Here is an 18061-nt window from a genome sequence, read left to right on the forward strand (position 1 = left end):
CCAAGCCTCTTGATTCTGTCACTGCTTCCGAAGTTAGAAAGTTTCCAAGTATGTCCCAGAAGGAATGGGGTTGGAAAGATAGAAGGAAGCTGAATGAGGGCTGTCAGGGCTTTTTCATTTTACAAGTTTTCTTTTTAAACAAAGAGAATATAACTGTGTACATAAATAACTAATTTTCCCTTTTGTTTGTAATTAATAAGAGAACAAATGGTTTTCCTCAGAAGAGAGCATATTTACTCTAAGCCAAAGGTGTCCTGAACTTCTGGAGTCCACTTAGCACAGTCAGGATTATGGACTATTCTGCACAGAACAGAACACAATTCTGTTCGATTTAGGGAGGAGGTCTCAGCCTGGACCACAGGGATAAGGGCCCTGAAACCAGGTTCCTCTCTCTATAACCTTTCCATAACGTGTGTGTGTGTGTGTGTGTGTGTGTGTGTGTGTGTGTGTGTGTGTGTGTGTGTGTGTTGAGGGGTTGGGGGTGGGGGGATAATGCTGTGAGTATTCACTGCCCCCGGCACCACCCACCAGACCTGTTCTGACTGTCAAACATGACTTCCTTCAACATTCCCCCGAGAGAGGGAATGAGAACCACCAACATAATCCAATAAGCACAAGGCGGGAGGGGATGGGACACCATGTTCTTTGTATACCACCACCTAGCATTGTTTCTAGAACATAATCAAAAAACGAAAGAGAGAGAGAGAGAGAAACAGACAGAGACAGAGAGACAGAGACAGAGAGACAGAGAGAGAAAGAAGAAAGAAAGAAGAAAGAAAGAAAGAAAGAGAAGAAAGAAAAACTCAAGATGCCAAAGAATGATATCTCTAGTTGAGATGCACCTCCACCCCAAAGTCCTCTTTTAGTTTCAATGAGTCTCAGATCCTGTTCAGGCTTTAATGGTGAAAGTGCCTTTAGTTACCAGAGTGAATCATGGAAAAGTGACATTTGAGGACTGGACGGTTAGGAAGTTGGAGTCTCAGGGACAAAACATATTCTAGTTCACATTCATGCCAGGTCCCAGCAGAAGCTTTGCTCATGCTGTGTCCATATACCTCAATGTGCAAAGATTTATTAATTGAAACATTCTTCCCCAACCAAGAGTAAAATCCCAAGGGAAGAAAGGAGGCCTATTTTACTTCAAGAGAAGGGTGGAGTTCTTCATAATTAGGGAAGTAGTATTCAAATAGCATTGGAGTCGACAGGAAGCTGGTTTTTTGAGTAATTTTTCCAGAAAATATTATTGTAGGAATGTTTTCACTTGCAACACAATTACAATTTAGGCTTTACACTTTCAAGTTCACAATTGTTGGAGATCAATAATATTTTCCATAGAATTCAACATTTTCTTTTCCCTTCTTTCGTTTGTAAAATTGAAATGTTTTTTTCCCTAAAAAAATTATAATGCAAAATTTGTTCTCTATTGAAAATTACGTTTATTCTACTAAGGATCCATTAATCTAATTCGCTTCAGTAGGAGTTTTAAGCTAAACATTTGAAAGAATTCAAGCACTGAAATCACCAAGTTTTCAATTTCCTAACACAGAAAATAGCCTAAGTGGACTAACATTACATTTATATGCTTTGGTTTCACTTACCATTTTTTCTTGAAAAAGAAAAGATATTGAATAAAAGAAATGAAATCCAGAATTCCAAAATCGTGGATTTTATTCTCTTAGAATTCATTATTAGTTATATTTGCTTTTCATTACGCCAACCTCTACATCTGGGTTTTCTGCTACTGTATTAGAGTGAGTGATATCAAATTGTGTTCTACTCTGCGCTCCTTAATTCCCACTGAGAAATCTTGATGGTATTTCCAAAAGTGTGAAACACACACTTCCAGAAATATGCAAGATGATTTTGGATGGGAGATGTTTTAAATGAACATCATTGAATTTCTCCTTGATGCAATCAGGATTATTAAAAGAAAGGAGGGAAAAGAAACAATTCTCTCACCAAGTGACTCAATATTACTCTGCATGCCTGTATACCAATAGGTAAAAAAGTTAATATATATAAAATGCAATATCAAGAACTAAAGCCAACACAACTTCCTATGAAACAGTATTGGAATCTGGTAGACTTTTTTCTCTATGTTAAGCCATACTGAGAACAAGCAAAAATGCTGTAGCTACTTTCTCCAGGAAATACTTGCTCCTGAAAGACAAGGTTATGACTAATCAAAACAGCTTATTTGTCAATACTAAGCTTGCTCAACAAGACTTGCTTCAACTCCTTTATCTCTTGGTATCTACCAATCCAAAGCTATTATATTATAAATCCTGCCAAACTCGACCAGTCTCTAGCTGGCAAACCCACCTAAAATTCATTCAGCCAAGGACCTAAAACCGATAAACATCCTGCCTTGACTTCCTTTCTGAGACACTGCTAAGATTCTGTCAATACGGTGTTCATTGTCTTTCCTGTAAAAATCTAATTTACTAGCTTCGACTGATCAACAGGTTTTTCTGATGGTCTTCTAGGGGGACTCAACAGTTTAGAAGCACACTGTAATCAAGTTTCGTTTCATGTTACAGCATCAGAGAGGAAGACAAAGGCAACAGTGTGGGGGTGGTTGAGATGAGAGTGTGACATTAGAGATAGGTCTTAAAGAGTCCCTGAGTCCAACTCTGCAATGCTGGGGACCCTATCTCATTAGGAGAAACCCCTCACTCCCAAACAAAGAGAACATAACTATGTGTATATGGACAGTTCAAAGGAGAACTCAAGAGTTCCTGAGAAAAATAAGTGGCAACCTCCTACCTTCCTATATGGTTAAGAAAATCTCAGATATGGAAAAAAAATATGAGAAGAAACTTCATATATCCTGGATGGAAAGGTGAATGTGAAGATAACAGGAGAGGGGTCTCCAGGGTGGGCAGAAGCCTAAAACCTCAAAGTCTGAGTTCCCTTGATTTAGTCAGCAAAGATAACAGCTAAGAACCTTTCTAAACAACTCAAAGCCAATTTCAGTTTTGTTTCTCCACCTTGATTTTAAAGGTAATAAAAATAAGGTAAAATATCTTTTTTAAAACCTGTTGAACAAGAATAACAATTCCATTATATATTTTTAAGCTATTGTAGGAAATATGCTATCCCTGTTAATGCAACATCATTTGAACTAGAATATGAATTTTGATAATGAGATGAATTAAAAGGATGGAGAGAATTGTGTTTGCCACACAACACTGTCATAAAGATTAAATGAAATACTGTATTTGTGTGTCTTAACATTGTGGTGAAAGCTTAATCTTTGGAACATGAGCAACCTAGATTTGAAACCCAGCTCTGTGTTTTATGGGGTGTGTAATTTGGGCAAGTTAATCTCTCTCTAAGTCTCAGAATCCCCATCTACTAATCATGGATAATATTTATGCTACAGATTCTTATGAAAAGAAGATAATGTTAGGGAAAATAGAAAGCAGCAAGAAAAAAGATTAAATATGAGATGGATTGACTCTATAAAGAAGCCATAGGCATGAGCCTAAAGGAGCTGAACAGGGCTATTGAGGACCGAACATTGTGGAGCATCATTCATTCATAGGGTCACCAGGAGTTGGAGTCAACTCAATGGCAAATACACACAAATTCCATCCAAATTTCAAAAACCATGCACGTAATGCTATAGGAATATTAAAATTGGTAATGTTAATTTACTGGTACAGGTTAAATCTTAGAGGAGCTGTTGTATCTTGGTGATTACTGGACCTCAGTTTTCCTACTATTATTTTATCAGGTTATTGGAGAGATCAAGCTCTAGATCATATTTTCTCAAATCAAGAGTATATAAATATCAATAGAAAGCTTTAAAAATACATGTGCACAGGCCTCATCAAAGGCCCGTGGAATTAGAATCCCTGGGTTTGGTGCCAGAAATTTGGGTATTTTAAGGCTCCAGAGTTGGTTCTTTTGACCAGGTGGCTTTGAGCACTGCTAGTCCAAAGAATTGATTCACACACTCAAATGCATAATATGCTGATTTACAAATTATGACGTCCATTGAATTTGCCCTTGCTATTTGTAGGATTTAAGAAAGGCTTAAATTTGCATGACCTCTATCCACCCTCCCTAACAACTAGGTTTTGGAGAAGCCAAGTTATAAAATATGGTTCTTGAAGGAATAAAACAAGAACAAATAAAATTGTTGTATGGTCTATGTAGTAACAACTAAGCCTTAGGCAACTCTTGCCCAGAAGGAGCTCATAATTTAGTGGAGTGAGGAACAAAGAAGAAAAGGATCTAGACAAACAACAGTAATATATAACTATACAAGTTGATAGAGTAAATATCAAAATTCTACAAGATTACAGTGGAGTCGCTATTCATATCACTTGTGGAGGTCAAGAAAGGCTAAAGTGGGGAGATAACCAAGGTCAGGGCTTTAGAGAATATGCAGAAGTTCACCAGATGAAGGAAGAAATAATCTATATGGAGGCTCATAAAGCACTCCAGTTTCACTGTGGTAACTTAGAATGGGCAAATAACTTCATTCTTTTAGATCTCAGTATCATCACCCAACGGGTGAGGTAATTCCAGCAATAGGATTCATTTATCTAAGCTTATGACTATTCAATATGGTATCTTTCTCATAAATGACGGTGGATATAAAAATTGCCAAAGCCCACTGGCAAGATCTGTGTTGTGTACTCCCCAATAACTCCCTCCCTTCTATTTTCTATTTGCCCTTATTAACATCTTTCTTCATTTTAGCATGTGCTCATAATAAATTCAATTTCTTAAGTTTGTAGAATGTTTGTCAATAATGAAATCTGAGGTCAATTAGTTCCATTTTTAGAAAGTGCTTTATTCTCATTAGATGTGTCCATACTCTGGTAGGACACATCTGGTAGACATCTAGAGGCTTGCAACAAACCGCCCATGTTTCTAACTGTTATATAGAAACAGAATTGTAGCATCATCTTTTAATTTAAAATGGTAAGTTATATATCCAGGGCTTCATTTTGGGGGGGTTTTTTGTTTGTTTGTTTTACATACATAGGAAGTTAAATACTGAATACTATTTAGCTCAGTATCAGACCTTCACCACACTGCACGTTCATAAAGTCAAGGGCCATGTTTATCTTGTTTACTGTTGTATCCCCAGAAACCCAGATGATTACCCAGGTCAGGCAGTACTGGATAAATATTTTTAATGTAAAATTATAATGAAATTATTTAGAGAAACTTAAAGATTCCCTGTGTACAAAGGCGGCTATATAATTACCCATCCACATTTTATTTCATCTATCTTTTACATCTGGGTTATTCCTACTTTGGGATTTGATTTGAAACCTCTATCCAGTTTACAGGCTAATTGCCACTTTTATGGCTCATGGCTTGTGCATCTATTACTGTAATAATTATGCATAAAAAACCACTACAAGACCCAGAGGCTCTTAACATTAAGCCTTTATTTTTCTCATGCATGAGTCCTTGGGTTATCTAAAGTGTCTCTTGAGTAAGGTGGGCTTGACTCCAAGCTTTGGATTGGTATTAGGTCTTCTTTACATGTCTCCGTATTCTTCTTGGACCAATGGTCATGTTACATGGACCAACCCATTAATGGAGTAGAGAAATATATCCTTCCCACTGTAGTGAAAGGACTCAGTGAGTCATATGGCAAAGGGCATGGATAGAAAGAGAGAGAGAAAAGAGCACTAGTCCAAATCTGCTGTTAGATGACTAAACTGAAGATTACCCTTTAACCCATTTCCTGTTTGTCCTGAGAATAATAGCCAGTGGCTTTTGTGGTTTCAGTGTTTACCCCAAGATATCTCACGGATTACAGTCCTAACCTTATCCCCAAAGTTTACTGCAAAATATCTCACTTTTATTATTATTTTTGCATCACTCTAGTATATAGATAGTCTTTGGAAACAAATGCCATCATTCTATTTATAGAATTCCGTTTTTAGTTTTTAGAAGTGGTATTTTCATTTACAAAATATAGTAATTCTAAATTGCTGAAAATAGCTAATCCTAGAAACTGTAGCATTCCTATGTGTGATGTTAACATCGTTCTTGAATAGTTGTTAGCCGAAGATTCATTTGATGAATCTGATTTATGTTTACATTTCTGTTATATTAGGATTAGAGACAAGTTCTATTTAAAAATAATTCCAAAAACAGTTTTTTATATTTTATTTTCACATTGAAAACCAATCAGATTTGCTTCAGCCTCAAAGAACATGTTTTCATAAAATTAAAATAATGCTGGCGGTGAGCTGCACTTTTTTTTTTTTTTTTTACAAATAAGAACTGGATCAAGTAGAAGAGACATATGTCATGAACTTCTGGCTTCATGATTAAAGTTGATACAACAACAAATAGGAAGACTGTTTCTTTATACCCTTGGCTACAACTGATACCAGGAAAGTTTGTTTGTGTTGATTTTGGTTTTTTGCCAGTCTTATAGATGAAAAATAATATCAGTTGTTTAATTGCACTTCCATAAATAATAGTGAGATTTAACATATTTTTTAATGTTTTATGGCCATTTATACTTCCTCTTGTTTGAATTGTCTGTTCCTGCTTATTACTTATTTTTTTAATTAGATATTTTTCTAATTTATTTGTAAGAATTATTTATCTATTCTAGATGTGAATCTATTATGATATGTAGATATCTACTATATATTGCAAATATCTGCTTTCATTTTATCAGTTATCATTTTCTTTGCAAATTTAACTTTTTCATATAGAAATTTCACATTTTCATTTGGTCAAAAGCATTCAGAACATTTACCAAGATAGACCATATGGTAGGCCATTAAACAGATCTCGATATGTTTAAAGGAGTCCGAATTATACAAAGTTTGTTCTCTGAACACATAGGAGCTAAGTTAGAACTCAACAAGAGAATACTGCTATTCTTCTCTTTTTAATTAAAGTACATCTGTTTTCTAGCATTGCACTATCCTTGCATTCCTGGATAAACATTATTAGATCATATTACATTATTCTATTTTTTAAAATTCTTTTCTTGTTTTATTCTTGGTATCAGTGTTCTCTTAGCTGAGTAAATGTGTTGCATAGTTTATAATCTTTTCTATGTTCTACGATATTTGACATTAGATAGGAATAACTAATTCCTTCACAATTTGGCAAAGCTTTCCTATAAAACTATTTGAACATGGCCAGATTTTATTTAGGAGTGTTGGTGGTTAGATCTTTAACTTCTTTTTAAATTTTCTTACTTTTCGGGCAATTTTTATATTTTGTATTTTTCTACAAATTTTTAACTTTAATCTAATTTTTAGAATAATTGGGATAAGGTTTTACATAACGTTCTCATTAATGTCCTCTAATATTTACACAATACCAACAACGATAATAACAGTTATCATTTATATGGTCACTACCCTAAGCAGTTTTGTACATATTCTTCATGTAAGTTATATGTGTCTTCTCATGTCTTCCTTCTATAGACTTTTCAAAGTTTTGTCTATTCACACTAATGTTTTTAAAGAAATAGATATAATCTATTGATCAGATGACATTTTTATATTTTAGTATTTTCTGCATTAGCTTTGTTATTTCTACTTTACTGGTTTTAGTTTTGTTTATATAAATACATATTTTCCCATATCTTAAAAATGAATCTGTCTAAGGCTACAAACACTTCCTCCAACTGCTGCATCAGTTGCAACAAAGTTTTTTGTGTAGTCTTCTCATTTTTATTCATTTCTAAATATGTATTAACTTCCCTTTACATTTTTTTTAACCTGCATTATTCTAAAGTATTGTTCCCATTTCTCCATGTATATTTTCTAGTTTTATAACATGAACTCATTGAGCATGTCCTGTTTGGTAAGAATGCTTTAGTATTCATCAAGATTTGTCACTGTGATGACATTGTCTCCGAAATATCTATTCCGCTTCTTCCTCACTGTGTAGCAGTCATGAGGTTTGGGTGAAATTGACCTCACCTCCACATCCAGGAATAAGCCTTGATTGGTCGGTCTATAACAATCAGGGTAATCTCCCCTTTGTCACTATATTGGTTCAGGTAATCCTAGGCTAATCCAGTCAATGTCTGATATTCCTATGAACACAAAATTGGTTCAAGAGTAGTCCAGGCAGTTGGCCTCTCTCTAATGTTTTCTGGAAATTTTTGGATACAGATATTCTCTTTCTCTAGATAATGTGGTGTGCAGGTCTAAGGCCTGTAATTCCCACTCTTGGGCCAATTTGCTTCCATGACAGAAGTCAGTCTGAAGACAAAAATAGGATTGCTGGAAGAATTACACGGAATCAGAGTCTGATTAAACCCTACATGAGTCCTTATTTCTCTAATAACTTTATTTCCTTAATTGGAAGTTCTACCTTTTGTTAAGCTTGATTTCTCCTTAAATTATATTAGATTTATTTAAATGTTTAGTTGATTTTAATTGTATGGTCATCTTTGCAGTTGAGATTTCCTGCTGTGTGGTCCACTTAGCGGGGAAGAATAAGCAGGAGCAGCTGCTTTCAGTAGGTATCGATGAGGAATAGAGCATTCCTCTGTGTCATGCTTCAGAAACTGGTCTTCTAAGAGTATTGTAGTGTATGTCCCAAAATTCAAGACCCTTTTTCCTACAATATAAGCTTCCATTCTCATTGCTTCTACTTAGAGCAGCGATATTCTCCTTTGCTACTGCCCAGCCCAAGATAGATAAGAATCATAGATATGTTTCTCCCTAGATTTACCCTTAAATCACCCAACTAATCACCCTGTTATTTATTCCTGAGCCTTTTTCTGCTTACAGTTTCTACTGTCTCTCTCAGCATGGATTATTCTTGTTTTTTTTTTAAATTTTATTAACTTTATTGAGGTGACATTAGTTAATAAAATTATATAGCTTTCAAGTATACAGTTCTACAATACATCATCTGTATATTGCATTTTGTGTTCACCACCCAAAGTCAAATCTTCCATCACCATATATTTGACCCCCACACACACACCTCTTTCCCTCTGGTAACCACCATACTATTGTCTGTCTATGAGATTTTGTTTGTTTGTCTTGTTCATTTGTTTTTTAGCTTTCCATTTTGTATCCTACATATGAGTGAAATCATAGGGTTCTTGACTTTTTTCATCTTGACTTATTTTGCTTAGCACGATAGTCTCAGGATCTATTCATGCTGTTGAAAATTGCAGTATTTAATCTTTTATGATGGCTGACTCTTGATCCTTCTGTCTTTCACAAAATATTGTAATATTTTCCCATGAATGGTCTGGGCTGTGGTTTTTCTCCTTTACCTGAGAATATCTAATTTCCATCTTTAGGAAAATTTTCATGGTTTCTGATCCTTTGATAGTTTCCACCTCTGTTTGCAAGTGTACATACTTGTTGATTGGTTTGTTTATTTATTTAGTGTCCTATAATTTTTAGGGCTTTTGTGTAAAAGATACTGCAGCATGAGCTCATTCCACCATCTCAAAATGGCTTCCATTATGTGAATCTTATAAATAATACTTCTACCTTTAATGATATAAAAATATCCTGAGTTTTTATTGTTATTGCTGCCTCACAAATAAACACTGGTCTGGATGGCAAGAATCAAAAGAAACTAGTAAAGACCTAAGGGAAATCAAGTGTAAGGCTTAAAAGAATGCCAGATGCTCTGGGTCTTTTTCTGCTCATTTTACTTGGTTCTCTTTATGAACTTATTCCTTGTCTGATTTGAGTACCTTAAGTCTGTGTTTACATATCTGAATTCTTAATTATTTATTACTGGGCCACCAAACAGCTAAGAAGCTTAAACATGATATTTCAGTAAACATGTCCCTGAAGAATAATGAGAAGTTTCACAATCAAGTTCCAAGTCATATATTGGCAGGAGGAACTGAGTTGGTGCTCACTGTAATTATTCCAGCTAAAATTTCTGCCCTGTGTTGCCTTAGTTCCTAAAAGGAAAATAATGTAATTGATTGAGGCAAGAAACAATTAGAAGGGAACATGTGTGCACATGAATGAATCTTTGTGTTCTGGCCATCATATAAGTCTGTGATGTCTTCAGTCCAATGATTAGGACTTCATCATTATTACTTTTGTTGTTAGAAAAGATTTTTCAGAAGGATTCCAAACGCTACCCAGTATTTGGTGTAAAAAATATAACAAATGAAACTTATGCTCACACCATCTGATATTCCTGACATATTCCCAGCCAAAAAACTTGGGAAAGAATTTATAAATAGCAAGAAAATCTCTTTTCTTTAAAGTCAAGGTTCATAGTTTACATTTCCAAATAGGTGAAGGCTTCCTGAGTTTAATATAATTTCCAACAGCCCAGGAAGACAATTCTGAAACACTGTTTTACACTACTAATTGGAGAGCAGAATTCTCTGCTGGGCAGGTACATCTTGACCACCACCTCCACAAAATAAGGGAATTTACTTAAAGTAAGGGACACCTATTTTTGCTTACACAGTAACCATACAGTGAGAAACTCAAGGACATTATGACTGCCGATAATATCTCTTCAGAGGAAAGCCATCTTTTAGAAAATGCTCATTCATCACGATTATGTGAGGTTCGATAATGCACTCATTTATTTACTTTTTTGCTACATTGTGCTTGCAGTATTCAGGAATCTTCTGATTTCTAATCAGTAAGATAACGAACTAAGTTAATTTGTGAATCAAGACAGATAGGGTTGTATCCAAGCCCTCTTAACTGAACAAACAACATATAATTTTATGGGCACTAGGGAAAGCTCCATTGCCCCTGAATTTTCCCCAAACTTGTGTCAAAAACTTCAATGACTACGATTCTTATAAATATAAGTGGCTTGAATATCATTCAATATCTTAAAACTTTGCTGATTAAATCTTCTGAGCAATGCTAACTTCAATAGGCCTTCACTGCCATGTGGCAAGCATTGATTGTATTTATTCCATTTTGATTCCACTGAATTTACCACAAATCTATTTCAAACTTTTCCTCTCCAACCCTTTAACCCCTACATGCTCATGATAGTCTATTTCCCAGAGATAATAGTAGCAGATGATATTGGTTTCCTACTTGAAATCCATTATGCCACTCTTCATCAGCAGTGTCCAAGTTTTGTTCAAGTATCTATCTATTCCTTCTATGTGACATTATACTTAGGGAAATTGACCAACTCAGTTTAAGCCGATTATGTCCTATTCTTCTTGCCAGTTGGCATGTGACCTTCTTGCTGATGACACATAAGGGAAGGTCTAAATGTTCTCATTCTTTCAAAAAGATACACTTTCTTTTCTTTAACATTATTACATTCAAATGAGATGGCTGGTGCTACAGCAGTCATCTTGTGACTAGCTTGAAGATAACAGAGCAGAGTAATAAAAATGACCTAGGACTTTGACAATGTCACTGAGCAGCCATAGCTTGTAGCCTGTGGCTGCTGTTTCCAGAACCTCTTATTATCTGAGAGAATAAATTTCCTTATTGAACCAGTCGGCTAGGTCAGAGTTTTCCATGACTTGCTACTGAGAACATCCTAACTAAAACAATTACTTTGCCACTTGCTTTACTCAAACTGCTAAATCTCAAGCTTCATTCTTCTGAATTTTTGCCGTCTTAAGTTCTGTTGACCTCACCATTGAAAGTTTTCTCATTTGTCTCATTTACAGAAACCATACACTCTAGGTGTTCTTCCCACAGTTCATGACATTTCTTCTTTGACTCTATGTCCCCCTCCAGTCTCCTACCTGTAGCCATATCAAATAAAGCTTAATCTTTGACCTTCTGCTCTGCTTCCCCTGTGTGCTCATTCATTCTCATGGAATCATCTCTTAACTCTGAGCATGGAAACACTAACACCACAATCCAGGATTCTTCTGCCCAGTTTTGATCCACAACTCTCACATTCTGCAGGACAGTCCTCTCTGGGTGTTCCAAGACCATTTCAATACTGACATTTTCACAAACAAGCTTACAATCTTTTTCCAAAGCCTGGCAATACTGCAAGATTCTGTATCTCTCTCAGTGCTACTATTTTTCTCCCAGAGTCAAATCTTAAAGTTACTCTCCATTTTGCCATCCTCCATTCCCTATAAAGATAGGCAGTCACCAAACATGAAGAGCCCACTCAGACTATCTGTCTGTCATCCCTTTTTGGCTGCCTTCCTGCCACCCCACACAGTGTTGCTACTTGAGTTGCACTGTTTATTCAAGGTCTGCCTCCTGTCCATTGTTCACTGGCCCAAAGGTGGGAACTTGACCCAAGCTGTGGTCCCAAACATGGTTCAGCCATAGGAAATAGGAACTTAGGTCACTTCTTTTCTGGGCGCCTAGACTGAAATTCAAGAGTTGTCAGTAACCAAATTTTCTACCATATGAGCAAGAGAAGTTAAAGAATCCTGACTGAAGAAAGAAAAAAAAAAGAATTAACAAACATAGAAAGAGGAGGAGAAATCTAAACTAGAAAAAACATGTGGCAGAGTTCAGAACTCGGTCCCAGTTGTTCCTGAGACCTCACTCCAGTCCTGTAAGATATCGTCAAATCTTCACAATGAAATCCTTTTTTAATAAGTTATTCTGAATCAGGTTTCAATACCCTCAATAAAAAAGGCATACTCTGTAGAATATTTTATTGATATTTTCTTGGAAATAATTGGTTATTTTATTTCCATTCTCTAAACTTCTGTTCCAGGCACTCATCCCCTAAACTTCTATAACAGTTGGTTCTTCTGAGGTTCGCTGCCTCCAATATCTTTCCTACTCAATATGTCTTCTGGTCCAAATAAAGATCAACCTGCTAGAATGTTACTTAGCATATGCTATCTTCTTTCTCAAAAATCTTCCGTGGGTCTCTGTTGCCTATGTAATTCGATACAACTTGGTGTTACTAGAGCTTTGCATAACTAGCAAGGTATTAGACAATGTAGTCCATACTACTTTTAAACTTCTTTTTTTATAAATGTGAATCTTCTGGTTCAGCTAATTTCGTCTTCTAACTTTTTCCTAAATATGCTATAAAGAATTTGATAATTGTACATTTACTTACATTGCTTTTCCTACCAAAAAGGCTTTTGTCCCTCCATTCAGCTATTCTATGAGCATCTTTTCTTTAATGTAAAATTTAGAATACACTTCTTTTGGGAGACCTTCTTTGGAATGGTAGAGCACAATGTTGTTCATGATTTTTCCTCTGTCCTTCCACAACTTTGTTAAGTTCACTTTAAAATAAGTATATTTCCCTACTCCATTTATTTTAGGCTTAGCCTTGTGACATAGATTGGCCAATGGAATATGAGCAAACATGACAGTATTTGTTCTTAAACTTTTAAGAGGATAGCATTTACACCAAAGTTTCAGATCTTTGCCATGAGAAGAACATAAATCAGGCAGCCAAATGAAAATCCATGGAGCAGACCTGACTCCAAATTGAAGCCTGAAATCCAGCTCAATCCAGCTGAGTCTAGCCAAAATCCTCTGGTCCATAGTTTGAGTTAAAATTCACTAACTAGAACTAAATATTTGTCGTTTTGAGTCACTGAGATTTTGGGGGCTCCTTGTTATACAACACTATCAGAGAAAATAATCTAACAAATATTTACGTTCATTCCTTCTTTGAATTTTAGAATATTAATTGTCTTTGTTACTGGTTTTTTACTTAGAAAATGTTGTCTCTTTTTTTAGGGAATCTTTTAATGTTCATTATAATAATTAATATTTATCAAGCATATCCTTTTGTATGAGAGACTACACTAGATAATTTAAATAGTTTATGTCATTTAATTCTCCCCGAAAACCTAGGAAGTGGGCATGGGTATTCCCCGAATGTGCTGTGGTTTAAAGATTAGGTAACTTCCACCAAACCACACAGAGGATTAATGACAGAAGCAGGGTTCAAATGCAGAACTGTCTAAATCCAAAATCCATGTTCTATGTGTCTTTTCAACTTGGGAGCTTTTGCTAGTTTGTCAAAAAGGGTAAGATCATAGCTTCTCAAATTTATGCAACCAAGAGAGACCACCAAAAGCATACTGAACTTGCAACCTTGTTAAATAAGTGAACATTGCTTGACCTGGGCGGGGTGGAGGTGGGTGAAATATTTTTAGCTTTTACCTCAACCTATGATCATCCATGATCTACTTCTTTCTAGAAGTAGGTGTCTGTTCAAAATACTAATAGCACAAGCCATGGAGTATTAACTTGGGTAAACTTCAAAGAGTGATCTCTCTCGGTTAAGAAGATTCTCAATATAAAAAAGCCTTACTTTTGGAGAAGTAGCAAAAACCATTTTCTTCAAGATCTGAAGCACACAAAAGAGCCTATTCTCATGGCCTCTGCCTTCCATCGATAGAAGAACTGCAGATTTAAACAGTTTATTTTGTCACAGAATTAAATTACTTATGAAATATAAGAGACAGATTGCAATTTATGAGCCTCACTCTCCATCCACCTCTTCGTTTCCTCTCTCTCTTCCCCCCAACCCCTTCTTTCTCTAATCCCTACAGTAGTGACACAACTAGTAGGGTAAATAACCAGTGTGGTTGCATAGGAATGGATAAATAAAAAGCTTCATCAACACATGCTTTAAAAAAACAAAAGGATTTAATAAAATCCATTAGTTGTTTTTGATAAAACCTCTAATTAAAATTGAAATATAAGTAAATTTGTAAACCAGAATAGAGTGTTTATCAAGAAAAAGGAACAACTCTCTTAACAAATGATAAAAAAAAATGTAAAAAAATCCCCTCGTAGTAAGAAAGAACACAAGGATGTCTTCCTCTGCAATTTGAACATGCAAGTGATTTGTGAATATTTTCTCTCAGGCTGTTTCTTTTCTTCTCATTCTCTAACAGTACCTTCCAAAGTTCTTGATTTTGATAAAGCCCAATTTATTGAATAGTTTTTTGTATTGTGTTTATAGTGTTCAGCCTAAATCTTTGCCTAACCCAAAATCACTAAGATTTTCTTCTATTTTATTCTAGAAGTTATACAGTTTTAGGGTTTACACTTATGCCTATGGTCTATTTTGCATTAATTATTGAATATGATCTGAAATATGGATCAGTATTCACCTTTTGCATACAGATATACACATAGTCTAGCACAATTTGTTAAAAAGACTGTTCTTTCTCAAATGAGTGAGTTGCCTTTTCTCCTTTGCTAAAATCAATTCATCATATATGTTGGTTTATTTATGAATTCTTTATTCTATTCCATTGATTTATTTGTCTATCTTTGTGCCAAAACCACAGTGTCTTGATTTTTGGAGCTTTATAGTAAGTCTTAAAGTCAGTTAGTGTAAGTCTTTTAACTTTCTTCTTTTCAAAGTTATTTTGGCTATTCTAGATTCTTTGCATTTCCATGAAAATTTTAGAATCAGCTTGTCAATTTCCATTTAAAAATTACTGGAGTTTTTATTGAAATTCTGTTAAATCTATAGGTTAATTTGGGGAGAATTGCTATCTTAGTAATTGATAAATGGTCATGGGGATGGGGAGCATAGCATAGGGAATGTAGTCAGCAATAAGGTAATGGTTATGTGTAGAGCCAGAGAGAAGTTAGAATAATCAGGGGGATTGTTTCATAAACCATATAAATGTCAAACCATTTACTGTTTACTCGAAACTAAAAATAAAAAAAATATCAAATCTTTCAATCTGTAAACACAGTTATCTCATCTTTTAACTTATTTAGAGCTTTAAATTCTCTTAGCCATGTTTTGTAGCTTTTGGTGTCCAAGCCTTGCATAACTTCTGTGAGATTTACCCAAAACTAGTTCCTATTTTTGAAACTATAATTTTGTAAATTATATTTTTAATTTAATTTCTACTCGTTAGTCAAGGTATAATTTGTTTACTGAGGTATAATTTACATAAAAGTTGCAAAATTTACATATACAATTCGATTAGTTTTAAAATCAATAGTATAATTATCAACGATGTAAAATGTTACCATTTCGTCCACAAGTTCCTTCCTTCATGTCCTTTTGTAATCTCTTACCCTTACCTCAGGTTTCTGGCAACCACTGATTTGTTTTCTATCATTATAGTTTTGTCTTTCTTAAGAGTATCATGTAAGTAGAATCAGATAGCACGGGTCTTCTATGTCTGGTCTATTTAATTGGCTTTTGGAATTCATTGTTGGTATATTAGGTATAATTTAATAATCATGTGTTTTATTTCATTACACCTTAATAGTAGTCCATGAATGGATAGATCACAATTATTCATTTCCTTGTTTATGAACTTTCAAGTTGTTTCCAGTTTGGGGTTATTATGAATAAAGCTGTGGTGAGCATTTGTGCACAAGTCCTTGTGGGAACATATGCTTCTATTTCTCTTGGGTAAACTCCTAAGAGTGGATGCTAGGTCTCTACCAATTATTTTATCAGAGAAAAGTTAGTGTGAAAATTATTAACTAGTAATGAAAAAGGTAAAAATTGAGCACCGTGAGACTTCTCTTTCAAGATCTATATGTAAGAAGATTCCAAGTCTCCACTCTATCTTAACAACAAGTACAAAGCTTTTAAGCTGAAGAATAACTCCTCTACTATTCTGTATCGAAGGTGAGGACACAAAGCAAACTGCTGCCCCCAAAATTGGAGAGACAGATAGATGAATACAGAGAGTCACAGCTCACCAGAGACTCACAAGTGGAAACCACGTAAGGGAACAGGTGCCAGGGTAGGAAAACCTGAACTGTACTGAGAAACTGCTGGAGTCTCAGTGTGGGCAACTCTGAAAGTTAAAAACTCCAGGAGGACTCGTCGATATTGTGAGACTTATCTCCAGGAACTTGAATATATTCCCACAGGAAATATCAGAGAAAAATTCCCTCAGCTTATGGCAGGGGAAAGAGAAAAGGAATTATTATTATTTTTTTTAATGCTAGACCACTCTGTGCTTAACAAGATCTGTCCTTAGGCAAATGTAAACAGCCTAACCTGCTGGGGTATTATCAGAGCCTAACTGGCCTGGGGGAAGGGAAACACTGAACTCCAGACCTTCAGAGCCACCCTGTCCCACCTAAAAGAGGAGAAAAAAAAAAAAAAAAAAAGAACTGAAAAGCACTTGTGAAGTTCAAAGTCCAGAGGCATAGATTCACTGAAAAACAGAGACCTAATCACAGGACTATAGGATGCTTTTTCTCCACCCACACCTCATCACCACATTACCAAAAGCCTTTTACACACTATATCATGTCTGGCTACTGAGAAAAAATTACAAGACATATTAAAAGGCAAAAAAACACAATTTTAAGAGTCAGAGTGAGCATCAGAACCAGACATCAGGGATGTTGGAATTATCACATTAGGAATTTAAAATAACCACAATTAACATGCTAAGGGCATACTCCAATGCTGTAATATAGCAGTGTGTTAGTCACTTAACTCTAGTATAAAGATTATAGGACAGAAGTATTAAAATTAACTGTAGCTACAATAATTTTTTATGTATATACAATATAAAAAGATATAAATCGTGATATCAAAAACATAAAATGTGTTGGACAGGAGCAAAGGGGGAGAGTTTGTATATGCAATCGAAAGTTAAGGTGTTAGCATAAAGAACACAGTATACATCTTCCGGAGGATTCAATGAGTTAATAAATGTAAAATTCTTAGAACAGAAACCTATATAGAGTAAGTTCTTAAAATGTTACTAAGAGTTATATTTTAAAAATTAACAATTTTTATTTGCTTGTTTATACATAATATATTTCTGAAAGAGTCACAATTTGCTAATGAAAGTGATTGCATGCAAGGAATGGGGGAGAGACACATTACTATGGTGTATACCTTCTGTTCCTTTCGATTTTTGATCCGTGTACATATTTAGTTAATGTGGAAATATATAAAAATTATACACATTTTAAAAGTTTATTTTTTTAAGAATGCTAAATTAATTTTATTATATACTTATAATTCATTTTTCTATGACTTACAATGTGATATATATAATAAAGTTAAAAACCATTTCATAGTTTTATTTTTACATTTAAAAATATTTTATTTTTATTTATGATTTTATTTTATTTTTATTATGGTAACATTGGTTAATAAAATCCAGTAAGTTTCAGGTGTACAATTCGACAGTAAGGCATACATATATTGTATTGCGTATTCACTC

This window comes from Rousettus aegyptiacus, unplaced genomic scaffold, assembly GCF_014176215.1.
Source record: "Rousettus aegyptiacus isolate mRouAeg1 unplaced genomic scaffold, mRouAeg1.p scaffold_m13_p_4, whole genome shotgun sequence".
In the NCBI taxonomy this organism is placed as follows: Eukaryota; Metazoa; Chordata; class Mammalia; order Chiroptera; family Pteropodidae; genus Rousettus; species Rousettus aegyptiacus.